A 14147-nucleotide genomic window follows, 5' to 3' on the forward strand; every position below is an offset into this window, starting at 1 on the left:
GAAAAATCTTGCACTTCAGCCACCTCTACACTGCCTTCTCCCGAGAGGGGGCTATGACTGCCCTGAATCTCTCTTTGGCGGCCCTTCCCCCTAGGTCTCGGACCTCAATTCATGCACCGCCCACACATTGTTGCCTCGGTCTTAATCCCAGGCTCCGCAAAACAGTCTGAGCACAGAAATTATGAGTCATGGATTTGGGGGTTCGGTCCCGGCTATGTGGCTGTACGTGGCCGAGTGGGGTTGGCGCAGTGATGCCTACACGGATGAGGTGAGCGGCCGACAAAGGTCACAGCCCTTCTTTCCTGGGCCGGTTCCCCTGGTAACCAGCCCCTACCTCTCCTCACGCCTGTTCCCGGCGGGCGCCCGTCAGGGCTCCGCCAAGCGTCCGGGAGGGGCGGCGCCGGCGCACCACGTCGCCGCCCCCACGGCCACATCACCAGGCACTCGCTTTGCCCTCGGGCCGCGGCGCGACTACGCCTGCGCGGAGCGGCCGCGCGGGGGAGGGGCGCCGGGAGCTGGCGGGCCGCGGGCGCGGGCGTCCCGGCTGTCAGCGCGGGGCCGCGGCTGTGTGAGGAGGCGCGCGAGCACGAGAGAGCCGCAGCCGGGAGCCGCTGCCCGCCCCACCGCCGCCGCCATCTGGGGACAAGGTGACTGTCCCTTCCCCTCTCCTCACACCGGCCGCCGCGCTCGGGGGCAGGTGATGATCAGGGAAGGTGTCGTCTTTGGCCGCGGCGCCGGGTTCGGGCGCGTCCCAGGTAACCGAGGGAGGTGGGGGCAGCACCCCCGGCGGGACCCAGCGGCTAGGGTGCGGGGAAGGGGGGGGCGCCGGTGGGCAGCGGCGACGTGGTGGAGCCCCTCCCGAGCCGCCAGAGCGCTGTGTCCGCCGCGGTGCCCCGTTGCCGGCCAGCCGCACCCGGCTGGAGGAGAGACGGGCGGGAGGGCTGGTCCTGGGCGCTGGCAGCGAAGCCCGGCAACCGCCGACGGGATGACCCCGGCCCCAGAGACTTGGTCACACCGAGGACTGTGTCTGAGTGATCGGTGGAAGGGTGGGCTGGGATGGACATGCTGCTGAGAGGCAGGTTCGGGCACACCCCAAATCCACTGCTTCGGGGCTCGGCAGTTGCCCTGTGTCACCGCGTTCTTTCATTCTTCTTTATGTAAAGTACGTCTCAATTAAAAAAAATGTTCGTTTATAGAAAGAGGTTACATATATATGTATTCTTTTTCTGTTGAGATTACCTCACATACCATAAACTCACCGTTTTAAAATCTACGATTCAATGATTTTTAGTATAGTCACAGAGTTTTGCAACTGTCACCACTAATTCCGGAGCATTTTCATCACCCCCAAATAAACTCGGTACGCATTAAGCAGTCACTGCCAATTCCCCTCCTCCCTCTTACCCCATCCTCCGGCAACCATTAATCTGCTTTATGAATTTGCTTCTTCTGGATATTTCCTATAAATGGAATCATACAATACGTGGTTTGTTGTGTCTGGCTTCTTTCACATAACAATGTTTTCAAGGCTCATCCATGTTGTAGCATGCTTCGTTCTTTTTTTAATGGCTGAATAATATTCTGTTGAATGATTATGCCACAATTCCACATTTTGTTTATCCGTTCATCAGTTGATGAACAATGGTTGCTTCCACTTTTTGACTACTATGAATACTGTTGCCTTGAAAATTCGTGTACAAATTTTTGTATGGATATATGTTTTCATTTCTCTTGGGTATATATCTAGGAGTGGAATTGCTCTATGTTTAACTTTTTGAGGAAGCACCCACCTGCTTTCCAAAGCAGCTGTACCATTTTACATTCCCACCAGGAATGTATGAGGGATCCAATTTCTCCACATCCTTGCCAGCATTTGATACTGTCTATTGGCTACTTTTCATTATAGCCTTTCTAGTAGATGTGCTATCTCATTGTGATTTTGGTTTGTATTTCCCTAATGACTAAAAGTATTGAGCATCTTTTCATGAGCTTATTGGCCATTGTATATCATCTTTAGAGATGTCTATTCAAATCCTTTGCCCATATTTTAATTGGTTTATTTGTCTTTTTATTGTTGAGTTGTATTGTTCACTTATAGAAAAAAATTCTAGATTTGGAGACTGGCACTGACTAAAAAAGCCAACCAACTTGACGCCAAACAACATAGTGCTTATAATTGGGTAAGGTCAAATTACTGCTGATTTAAGTCTTTCAGAATATCCTACTTGTAAATTTTTGGGCATCTTGTGGCCCCCCATTTCCTTTTCTGGTATTTGGAAAAAAGCAACAGAAGGTGTGTTCCTCACCAAAGTCAACAAAGACCACCCACAACTGGCATTCTCATGTAGTCCATGCTCCATTTGAAAAGTCCCAGTTACCACTTTTATTGCAAATAATTTATATTGTTGGCTAAGAAAACTAAGAAAAAATGGCAAGCAGAAATCATACAATTAAAATTTCATGTGCTTAACTTCGTAATCAACATGGAGGATCTTATTTTCCTGAGTCAGTGTAGCCTTTATTACAATTTTGTTCATAATGTGGGTGTTAAGTGAATATTTTTGATGGCACTGAAGTTAAGAGCCACTTATATCTGAATGAATGTTGCTATCCTTATTTCATTGGTTATTTTCTGAGTGCACACAAATTCACCCTTAGGCCTCAGGTTTTACATAGCAAAAAACACTAAAAAATACATGACATTTACCTCCCAGAATTCAAGCTCATTTTTACGTAAAACTAATCTGACTGTTTAAAAGTACACCAGATTTCAGAGATGTTCTAGAAAATAAAATAGATTTCCAAATGGAAATAATGGATAAGCAACCAATTAAAAGTGTGTGAAGAGCACACTTTTCAACTAACAAATTATAAAACAATAGAAAATTGTTTAATCCTTTTATGCCTAACTGCCATCGTTAGTAGAATAAGGTTAATAATTTCAATATACAACTTGAGTATTTTTGTTTTGTTTAATGGAATGATTATCAAACATATTGAAAATATAAACTATCCAACCTAATATACTGACTTAACCAAGGGATATACAAATGTCTTGTAGCTACAGATGCTTTCTCAAGTTGGTCTACTTCTCCTACCCTAAACTCTAAAAACCTTGGAGTTTTTAGTGCCATTTATTAAGAAGGACCAAAAGTAGGGGACAATGAAAAGTGGGAACATCTTTGGGGACATGACCCCTGGGAAATGCTGGTCAGAGCTGATTTGTCTCCTTTATGGTAGATTTCTAGGCAACCCTCATCTTTTATCTGAAATTACTCTAGTTAAATCTAAATCTTATTTAGATTAAAAATATGGAGAAATAGAAAACAAACATAAATGGAGATCTCTCCAGTAGGGCTTAAGGGACAGGACTGTCAGACAGTCATTCTATTTTAATGTGAATGGTTTTAATCAGATTGCTTTCCTCTTGATCACCTGCACTGAGGAAATGAGAATTTTGATTTATGGAGGGATAAGAGATAAGTAGTATGGGATTATGAAACATTTTGGAGGTTTGTGCAAAACTTGCCCTCTTTTGGGAAATGCATTTTGAAAATGGACAGTTTGAGGGCTCTGGAAGATAGGAAAAGGAAAGCAAGGATGAGAAACAATTTAGAAGGAGAGATTATAGAATATAAAGACAGCTTTAACTTATTTAGACATGTTTGCCCAAGGAAAATGGCCAAATAGGAAAAGTGGAGGAAATCTCTCTGATTCCATTCTGCATCCCTTTTGCCCATCCTTGCTCCTCCATGCCTACTTTTCTCCTTGAACCCAGAAGTCACACTGGGATTACCATCCCTTCTCTCTACAAATTCTAGTCAAATTGAGATCAGATTCAAGAAGCCAAGTAAAGATTAAAATACTATTTTTTTTTGTTTTTAAATTTATAGTCACTTTATTGCTCTAGAAATTTTAGTTTTTATACCATCAGATTACATAGTGATAATGAGACTAGCCACACACAAACACACACAGACACATGTGCATGCACACAGAATCAACTGTGTATTATGAGGCTACTTCTCCATCTTAGTGGATAATTATTAAAAAAATACAAAAATAGCTGGTTACAGTTGAGTTCAAGCAAATAAGAGCTATCAAATAGAATTTTTTTGTAAAATTTTCAAAAGAATATCACCATTGTCTAGATTAGGAGGTTGAACAAGAAGAAAACTGATGTTATTGATAAGGTACTAATGAATGCATCTGATAAATCCAAATCACATGCAGACAGAAGGAAATTGGTTACAGAAACAGTTATTCTGTACTACAATTTTGTAATGTTTTAAACATTTCCAATCATGCAACAGTAATAAAGATCAGAATGAATTTTGTAAAAGAGTTCATGGAAGCTGAATAAACAGGATTTAACAGTTTATACAACCCAAATTACAGCTGTATAATACATCCAATTGCAAATTTATCTGTGTATTATTGATAAACAAAACTGAAATGCACACTATTCTCTCAGAACTCCTCCCCTGATCTGACTCCCAATCAATTACTTTACCTATAAACCTTTCCATTTAACGTTTAAATCAGATTTGATGGGTAAATATGTAATCTACAGGATAATCTTCATTATTATTTCAGAATAGACACCAAGGATAGACACGTGGACTTACGCACAGTCTCCAGTTACATTCCTTTCAAAAGGCATCTAAATTGGTGCATTTGTCTATGAAAATTCAAACCTAAGAAACTGAGAAAATTAGCAGTTAAGTATCTGAACTAGGTAATTCTACAAACACTAATAATACTAATAACCTGTGTGTCCACATTTGTAAAAGGATTTCCTATTTCGGAATTGTTACCCAATGGGTCTTTGAAAGAACAGCTGTGAAACTACTGCTTTCTGATGTAAAATGGTCAGGTGACCCCATTTATTAACTGTTTGGCTAACAAGCTTTCAATTGAGCCTTTTTCTATATATATTAAAAGCAGAAGTATTTGTGGAAATAAAGTTTGGGAGGTCATAAAATAACATAACTATATAATTCCTCTTATAATGGTACATCTGATTAAATTTGTCTTAGTAAAGCAGCACAAAGTCAATCTAATAACAATTTGAAATTAAATACGGTAGAAAATTCTGTTAAAATCATCAACCAAAATTACTGAATGGCAAAAGAATACTGTCTCAAAAGATACTGGTCACATATATTAATGTTACTATAATGAACTCACGCCAGACATAAACTCAGACTACCAATTAGAGTAAAACAAATTTAAGAGCTATTTTTACAAGAGAACAAAATGTACTCCATAATATATGCATAACATCTACAAAGAATTTGGTACATTTATCACAAGTTATAAACTTCCTTAACCATTAGCTACACAGCAAAATAAAATTTTCTTGGAAACTTTTTAAAAGGCTTGATTTAATGGAAACTTTTTAAAAGGCTTGATTTAACATGCCAGGAAAATGATTATTTCTCTATCGACTTGTATTTAGGTAAATCATTTAAATTGGATTGAGGTCAATGTAACACCTGGACTTTACAAATCCCTACTAGAAGTACCAGCTGCTAACAATATATAACTGAAATTTAAACTATACAACTGTTGTTGCCAGTCTGCTTATAAAGGCAATGCTCCAGAGACAAAGTCTTCTCACAAACGGTGGGCAAACAGGTTTCATTACTATGTGTTCGGTAATAATCCAAAGTTCATTAAACAAGGTCCAGCAATATGGGTTTCTTTGAGAGGAATATCGATGCGTAGAAAATCTGTAGTATACAAATGGCTGGAGTAAACTTCCTTGACCACTAAAAAAGCATAAAACTAGCAGGCATCAAGAATATTTCATTACAAGCAATGAATTTCGTAATGTTCTGTTGATTGGCACTTAATTTATCTAAGACAGATCTCAGCACAGGTAAACTATTTGAACCCTTTACCCAAGAAGAGGCAGAACAAACAAAGCAGAGCAGTAAACTGTGAACAAGCGAGAAAGGCACATTGCCGTTTCTAGTTTATTGGTCATCATAAATTGCACTGCACCTGCCCCCTGCGGGCGGTTCAGAGCTGGATCTGCCATGGGGGACTCACACTGCGGTGAGCAAAGCTGGGTTTCCAGAAAGATGGGAGGGAAGGCACAGTCTTGGAGCAAGGCTCAACTGGTAAAATACTGTTAATAAGAGTTTAATTTCCATTTCTTGTAAAGCTGGATTGGAGAACTCAGCTTAGACCCATGCTTATTGTGTTCCTTCTTAATTGACTTATTCAGTGTAAACTAGCACCTAAAAAATTGCAGTTTTCCCTTGTGGGGAGAGAAAGTCTTGTTCCAGGAAGTTTATCCAGAATTGGAATGGAAAGGAAAACTTTCTCTCTTTAAGTCTTCAAGTTCAAGAGAGCCGTGAGAGCCCAGGGGTGGGACCTGTCTGAAACACTGACCTTTAACTTAGCAATTCTATAAATTACTTTCCTGTAGGAGGAACAAGTGATAGGGGTGGAGAAAAAGAGCACAAGCATTCCTTAAATCTGTTTCCTCCTACTTAGAGGAGTGAAAGTTCTATTGATATTGCAGAGAGGGAAATAAGCAGCTTTCCTCTTATTTGTTGTGGGTAATGGTGTTTTTTAGGCTAGCCTAGGAACTTAGTCACCATTTATAAAATTGGAACTGAAGATATATTTTCCTTGGAAATAATAAACCTCTTAAATATTTTTAAATTGGCCAATAATTTCCTTGTGTGGTTATTCAATTATTCAAGTTGATTTCCTTACTTTTTAAAATCCAACAAATATTTGTTGTGTCTAGAATGTAACAGGCACTGGGCTAGGCTCTGGTGATTCAGTGGTGAACAAGAATTGGTCCTTGCTGTCACGGAGTTTACAGGCTAGAAAGACAATAGTGAGAAAAGTATAGAAAGTATAGTGAGAAAGTGTAGAGTACTTTGGCACCACAAAGGAGGAAGTGATGGTTAGAGCTGAGATCATAGAGTAGGAAGTAGTCAGGTAAAAGGGAAAGGTGAGGATAAACCAGAGTGCTTCAGGCAAAAAGAACATGTGGAAAGGCCAAGTGAGAGAGTGTGGGACACTAAAGTAGTGTTTTTCAGTGTTGAAACTTACTAGTGCATTGTTAAATCAATTTAGTGGGTTGTGATCAGCGTGTTTTAAAGAAGAAATAAAACAGAAAGTGAGTGTATCACACATACATATTCAATAGACTGTGGTCTGTAGTTTGAAAATCCCCAGAATAGAGGAACAGAGAAAAAAATCTAATGTGTATGACTAGAGGCAAAGGTGTCAGGAAGGTGGGGAGTAGTTATGCAGAATTGAGTTATAGTTATGCTATAGTAAAACAATAAGAAATGCAGGAAAAAGAACAACAAAGTTTCTGACTTTGGTGTTTCTCCTCCCAAGGAGTACAAATGACACAGATTGTTCACAGGAGTTGGCAATCCCTCAGTCATTTATATTTCATTTGAACACATAGGCATTCTCTGAGCCCTGTCCAAAAGGCAGTTTTAGAAAGATGGCCGAGGACAAAGGGACTCAATTAGATTTAAATGTATCAATCACATAAGCTTAATGGAGAATCAACAGGAAATTGATTTTGATCTTAGAGGAGGTAGAAATAGAACATCCATACACCCCAAAGAACCTACAAGTAAGAATGTAATGATGTCAGTTTGTTGCCGGAGAATGATTGTACTGTCACAGTTACTGTGACTTCATGGAATTTAATTGTGAAACCCAGCTGTGAAGGAAAAATTCTTTCAGTGTATGGTTCTGATAAGTGGCAAAGAAGGTTATGAAAAATTCATGAGAGGTAGAGAAATTTTAAATTCTGATTCAAATTTCTTTTAATATACTTTAAGAGGTATGAAAATTTTGCTAATTAGTTTTGTAAATTAGATTTTTTATGTATCTTAAACTAGAATGCTAGAATCAAATTTTACTAATATAGGATGGCTTTTTAAAAAATATTCATTGAATTTTATATTTTAATTTCTATGGAGGCTTATTAAAAGCAGGATATTGTAGTACTTAAATTGAAACTATTGACTATTATAAAGTTATCCTAAGGAGGTAATTCTAAATATGGGAAAGTAGTATGCACAAAGATGTTCATTTTCATTGCAATGTAATTTAGTCAAGAAAATAATGAGTCATTAAAATATGGTAATTCACTTGAAGAAATATAACCACCAAAAATGCTTTTTTAGATTAATGATTTCCTTTTATTTGATAACTTTCTAATTAAAAAGTAAAAGTACTCAATGTAAACAAAATCTCAATATAAAAATACAAGATTACAAAAAAAAGTGAAAACAGTATTTTACATCCTTCCTGAATCACCCACCACCCTGCGTCAGCCCAGTTCTCCAGAGGTAAATACTGTGATCACTTTGATATCTCTTCTTCCAGACGTTTTTCTAAACTAGTGGTTTTCAAATTTTGCTGAGGGGATGTTTCAGAATCTTCTCAAGTTAGTTCAGGTGGAGGCTTAGTAGGTGGCAACCAGGGTACTTTAGATTGTCCTGCTTTGCTTTTATTTATTTCAGATATTGGGATTTCACAGAGTTACTCTACATTAAACAGAGTTACTCTACATTAAAAATAAATGTTTCAAAACAATGGCCTAATTAAGAAAATGAAGTCTTAGCCCCCCTGAAAGAATTCTAGAGCTTCCCTGGTTTACCATTTTGCTACTTGGTCAAAAGAATCTTCTACTCTGAGACCTGCCTATGCATTTCCCATTCACCTGTTGGAATGCATTTTTTTTTTTTTTTTTTTACTTTTCCATCTTTTTAAATTTTGCCTGTTCTTTAAGGCTCAGGTCATCATCGTTTCATTCCTTCCTTCTTTCAACATGTATTTAGGTGATTACCTACATTTTTTTAAAATTTAGTTTTATTGAGATATATTCACATACCATACAATCATCCATGGTATACAATCACCTATTCACAGTACTATAATATAGTTGTACATTCATCATCACAATCAGTTTTTGAACATTTTCATTACTCCAAAAAGAATAAAAATAAGAATAAAAACTAAAAGTAAAAAAGAACACCCAAATCATTCCATCCCCCTCATCCCACTCTATTTTTCATTTGGTTTTTGTCCCCATTTTTCTACTCATCCATCCATACCCTGGATAAAGGGATTGTGGATGGAAAACCACAGGGTTTTCATAATCACACCGTCACACCATGTAAGCTACATAGTTACACCATTGTCTTTAAGAATCAAGGCTACTGGGTTGCAGTTCAACAGTTTCAGGTATTTCCTTTTAGCTATTCCAATACCCTGAAAACCAAAAAGGGGTATCTGTATAGCACATAAGAATGCCCTATGGTGTTTCACTCTAACCTGTGCAAACCTACCAGATCTCACTTTCTATTCCAAGTTCCACATAATTATGTGTTTGAATAAACTGATCATACAAGTTAAATTATTTAGTGTGCTACAGAAAATATATATCCTTCACCAAATAAACATCTCTTCCCTTGTTCTCACACAGAAGTTGAGGTTTTAAAACACAGTTAATATTATCCTTTTCCCTTTGGACTGATTTGCCTTAGTCCTGTACAGATCTGTTTCATTCATATCTTTAATTGAAGTCTGGACTCTTTTTCAGCTTTTTTAACAGTTACTGTATACAGTAATACTGACCTTCATAGCTGCCGAGCTCTAGCTCTGAGTTCCAGAGACTGACCAGGTTATACACCAAGAGCTCAGCATCTCAGAATTTGGAGATAGCCATTACAACTCAACAATAGATGTGACTGCTGTAAAAGCTTACAATCTAGGGACCGTTATAATAAGCGTTTCCCTGATAAGCTGTGCTCTAAGATTCAATTCTCAGAGTTTTCACATTGTAGTTAGTCCATATTGGTGAGGCATTATAAAGTTTGTCCTTTCATTTCTGGCGTACTTCACTCAAAATGCTGTCCATAAGATCCATTCACCTCATGTGTCTCACAGCTTCACTCTTTCTTGCAGTTGTTCAGTATTCCATTGTGTGCATATACCACAGTTCACCATTCTGTTTATCAGTTGATGTGCCCTTAGGCCACCTCCATCCATTGCAAATCATGAATACTGCTTCCATAAACACTAGTGTGCACAAGTGTCCATTTGGGTCCCTGCTCTCAGATCTTCCAAGTATATACCCCATAATGAGGTTGCAGGACCTATGGTACCCACATACTTAGCTTTTTGATCACCTACATGTTATCTAATACTGAGTGAGGAAAACAAAGTGGATAAGATGAAGAATTGTGTATAAGATAACTCATAGGCTAGTAAAGGGTGACTTTCATGTAAATAGTACAATAATGCATTATAAAGTAAGAGCAGCAGGGGGTGTTTTAGTTTCCTAGGCTGCTCAAAGCAAAGACTATAAAATGGTTTGGCTTAAACAATAGGAATAAATTCACTCATGATTTTGAGGCCAGCAAAATGTCCAAATCAAGGCATCCTCAAGGTGATGCTTTCTTCCTGAAGACTGGCTGCTGGCAATCCTTGGCTCCTCTGCCACATGGCAAGGCACATAGCAGCATCTGCTGATTTCTCCCTTCTCTTCTGGGTTTTGTTGATTTCAGCATCTTGCTTCCATGGCTTTTTTCTCTCTGTATTCATCCTGTTTATGGAGGACTCCAGTAATAGGAGTAAGTTCCATCCTGAATGAGGTGGGTCACATCTTAACTGAAGTAACCTCATTAAAAAACCCTACTTAGAATGGGTTCAGGCCCACAGGAATAGATTAAATTTAAGAACATGTTTTTCTTGGGCACATATAGCTTCAAACCACCACACTCTACCTTCTGGACCCCAAAAAGACATGTTCTTTCTATATGCAAAATGCATTCATTTCATCACAGTATCCCAAAAGACTTAAGTCACTTCAGAAACAATGCTAAGTACAAAATCTCATCAAAATCTGTTAGAGTTGTAGTCTGTCCTGGGGCACGATTTTCTGTCTGTGGACCTGTGAAACCTAGAGAACAAGTTATCTGCTTCCAGTATACAAAGGAGGGACAGGCATAGGATAAACATTCCCTTTCCCATAGGGAGAAATTGGAAGGAAAAGAGGGGTGATGGGTCCCAAACAATTCCAAAACCCTGCAAGGTATTCTCCTTTAGATTTAAAGGTCTTAGAATCATCTATGGAATGATGGTTTCAGGGCCTGATGGAGCGGCAGCCTCACCCCTTCCAGGCACTTGCAGAGCAGCCTTGCTCCTCCCGAACACTGTGGTGAAGGCTCCATCCTCTGAGAATACTGGGATGATGGCCAGACTCTCCGCAATCCCTGGAGGATAAGCTGTATGCTGGTTTATATATATTATGTCCCCCAGAAAAAAACATATTCTTTAATGCAATCTTGTGGAGGCAGATTGATTAATCTTTTTGATTAGGGTATGACCTCTTGATTGAATGTTTCCATGGAGATTTGGCCCAGCCCATTCAGGGTGGGTCTTGATTAGCTTACTGGAGTCCTTTAAAAAGAGCCAACACAGACCCAGATGCTGCTGATGCTTAGAGATGCTTAGAGATGCTTGGAGTTGTGGACAGAAGGACATTTGGAGATGCTAAGCTAAGGACACACAGGAGCTAAGAGAGGACAAAACGCCCCAAGAGCAGCTGAGAGAGACATTTTGGAGATGGCCATTGAAAGCAGATGCTTGGAGATGCTAGCCCAGAGTCTGCTCTAGAGAAGCTAAGAGAGACAAGTCAGAGACATTTGGGAGAATGCCATCTTTAAGTACAACCCAGGAGCAATGGAACAGCAGACGCTAGCCACATGCCTTCCCAGCTGACAGAGGTGTTCCAGATACTATCTGCCATTCTTCAGAGAAGGCATCCTCTTATTGATGGCTTAACTTGGACATTTTCATGGCCTTAGAACTGTAAATTTGTACCTAATAAATCCCCTTTATAAAAGCCAATCCATTTCTGATATTTTGTGTAATGGCAGCATTAACAAACCAGAACAGGCTCCATCCTCTGAGAACACTGGGATGGTAGCACTCCTCCTGAACAATGGGATGGAAGGCCTGCCCTGTCCATGTTCCAGGATGGACTCATTTCACGCATGGGCGGGCCCGATCTCTTGGCCAGACCTCAGCTTCCATGGTTTTGCCCTTGAAGTGATTTTTCCTTTGATCTGTCCCTTTACTGTCCCTTGTAGTCCAAGCTGGCAGTGATTCCATTCATACAGATCTCACAAAAACTTATCAGTTTTTTTGTGTAGTACATAGGGGTCCAAATCATCAGACAATAGGACTTTCCATAGATCCTTCTTGGATAACTGCATCACGAATCCTGACTTGCATCGAAATGGCTGACTGGTTCCATGTTCAATTAAACCCTCACCTGGAGCACTATTCTTTGGGGACTCATTTTCTGGAAGCTCAAAATCTTCTAAACCATCAATTTCTGGTTTCTTTGTGCCCAGGAGTTCAATTTTCAGCTTATCCCTTTCCTCTTGCATTTTAATATAAGCTACAAGGAGACACCAGGCTGCATCCTTTCCACACTTAGTTTGGAAACATCCTTAGCTAAATATCCAAGCTCATTGCTTTCAAGTTCTGCCTTCCATACAATATCAGAACTCAATTTCACCAAGTTCTTTGCCACTTTAAAACCAGGATCATCTTTCTTCCAGTTTCCAATAACATATTCATCATTTCTGTATAAGTCCTTATTGGAAGTACCTTTAGCATCCGTATTTCTACGAACCATCTCTTCAAAGCAATCCTAACCTTTTCTATCAAACAGCTCACAGTTCTTCCATACTCTACCCATTAACCAATTCCAAAGCTGCTTCTACATTTTTGGTATTTGCAATGGTAGTACCCCACTCCCGGTACCAAAATCTGTTAAAGTTTGCTAGGCTGCTGAAAGCAGATACCATGAAATGGGTGGACTTAAAACAATGGGAATATATTAGCCATATATATATATATATATATATATATATATATATATATATATAATATATATATTATATATTAATTTTGAGGCCATGAAAATGTCCAAATCAAGACATCATCAAGACAGTCCTTTTTTCCTGAAGACATGGCAGCATCTGCTGGTCTCTCTGAGTTTTGTTGATTTTAGCTTCTTGCTTCCATGGCTTTCTTCTCCCTGTATTCATTTTGTTTATAAAGGACTCTAGTAATAGGATTAAGTCCATCCTGAATGAGGTGCGTCATACCTTAACTGAAGTAGCCTCATCAAAAGATTCTACTTACAATGGCATTACACCCACAGGAATGTATTAGATTTAAGAATTTTTTTTTCTGGGGTACATAATAGCTTCAAGCTACAACTGGTAGAACAAGTGGTCTCTTCTTTCTATAGTATCTCTTATGATACTTTAAAAAAAGACAGTTTATGATATGACTACATTTCTGGATCTCCAGTAAATATGTGTTTATTAATTGACTAATAGAAGATATAGCAGAGATATTGAGTTCACCTGTTAATCAGAGGTGAGGTCTGGGAAGTAGCTGTTTTCATTTTTGAGTAATCATCTGTGTTAAAAAATAACTGGAATCCAATTTACTAAGTTCCAGTGTTGGACGTTGAGGGGAGGGAGCATTGGGACCCTGGTCCTATAATCTTCATCCCCCATGGCCAGTTACTGGTGTGGAAGGATCATAACACATAGAGAATGCAGTGTCCTTATCATTAGCTGGCTAGTCAGAAAGTCATGAATTCAAGTCCTGTGTCATCATCTTATTAACTTTGGGCTTATTACTTAACCTCTCTGAGGCTCAATTTCCTTAACTGTAAAGTATGAACATGACTATCTCCTAGAATTTAAAAAGATTAAATGATATATATGCCCATAAATGAAGGCTTTTCTTTCTGCTTTAAGTGGTACTAATGTTGTATACAATGGGTGATCTCTTTTCCTTGGGGTTTAAGTTTTTAAATATTTTGGAGGACTTATTTATTGGGGGAATGTATTTTTTAAATATGAGAGTGGCTTTTTGTAAGCCACTGTTAGGAAGGAATAAATGATATAGGAAACTAATAGGGCAAAAGTTACATATAGTGAGAAAATTAAAAAAAAATTTAATCATTATCCAGTTTATTTGACTGGGACTTAAAGAAAACAGACTGCTATGTCTATGAAAAAGAAAGCAAAATTAATAGGAGTCCTCAGAGTCCAAAG

At 38.9% G+C, this 14147-nt stretch overlaps 1 protein-coding gene across 2 annotated transcripts in view; it reads left to right on the forward strand.

Moving 5' to 3' along the window:
• Positions 1–568: 568 nt before the first annotated feature.
• The window catches only part of SLC41A2 (solute carrier family 41 member 2), a 183505-nt gene continuing 169926 nt past the window's right edge, over positions 569–14147 (forward strand). Inside the window, exon 1 of one of the 2 annotated variants that reach the window (XM_037845913.1) lies at positions 569–755. The gene's annotated coding sequence lies outside the window, so the exon portion shown is untranslated. The remainder of the gene's footprint in view (positions 756–14147) is intronic. The other variant, XM_037845914.1, reaches the window with a different exon arrangement.

This window comes from Choloepus didactylus, chromosome 8 (genome assembly GCF_015220235.1).
Source record: "Choloepus didactylus isolate mChoDid1 chromosome 8, mChoDid1.pri, whole genome shotgun sequence".
Taxonomy (NCBI): Eukaryota; Metazoa; Chordata; class Mammalia; order Pilosa; family Megalonychidae; genus Choloepus; species Choloepus didactylus.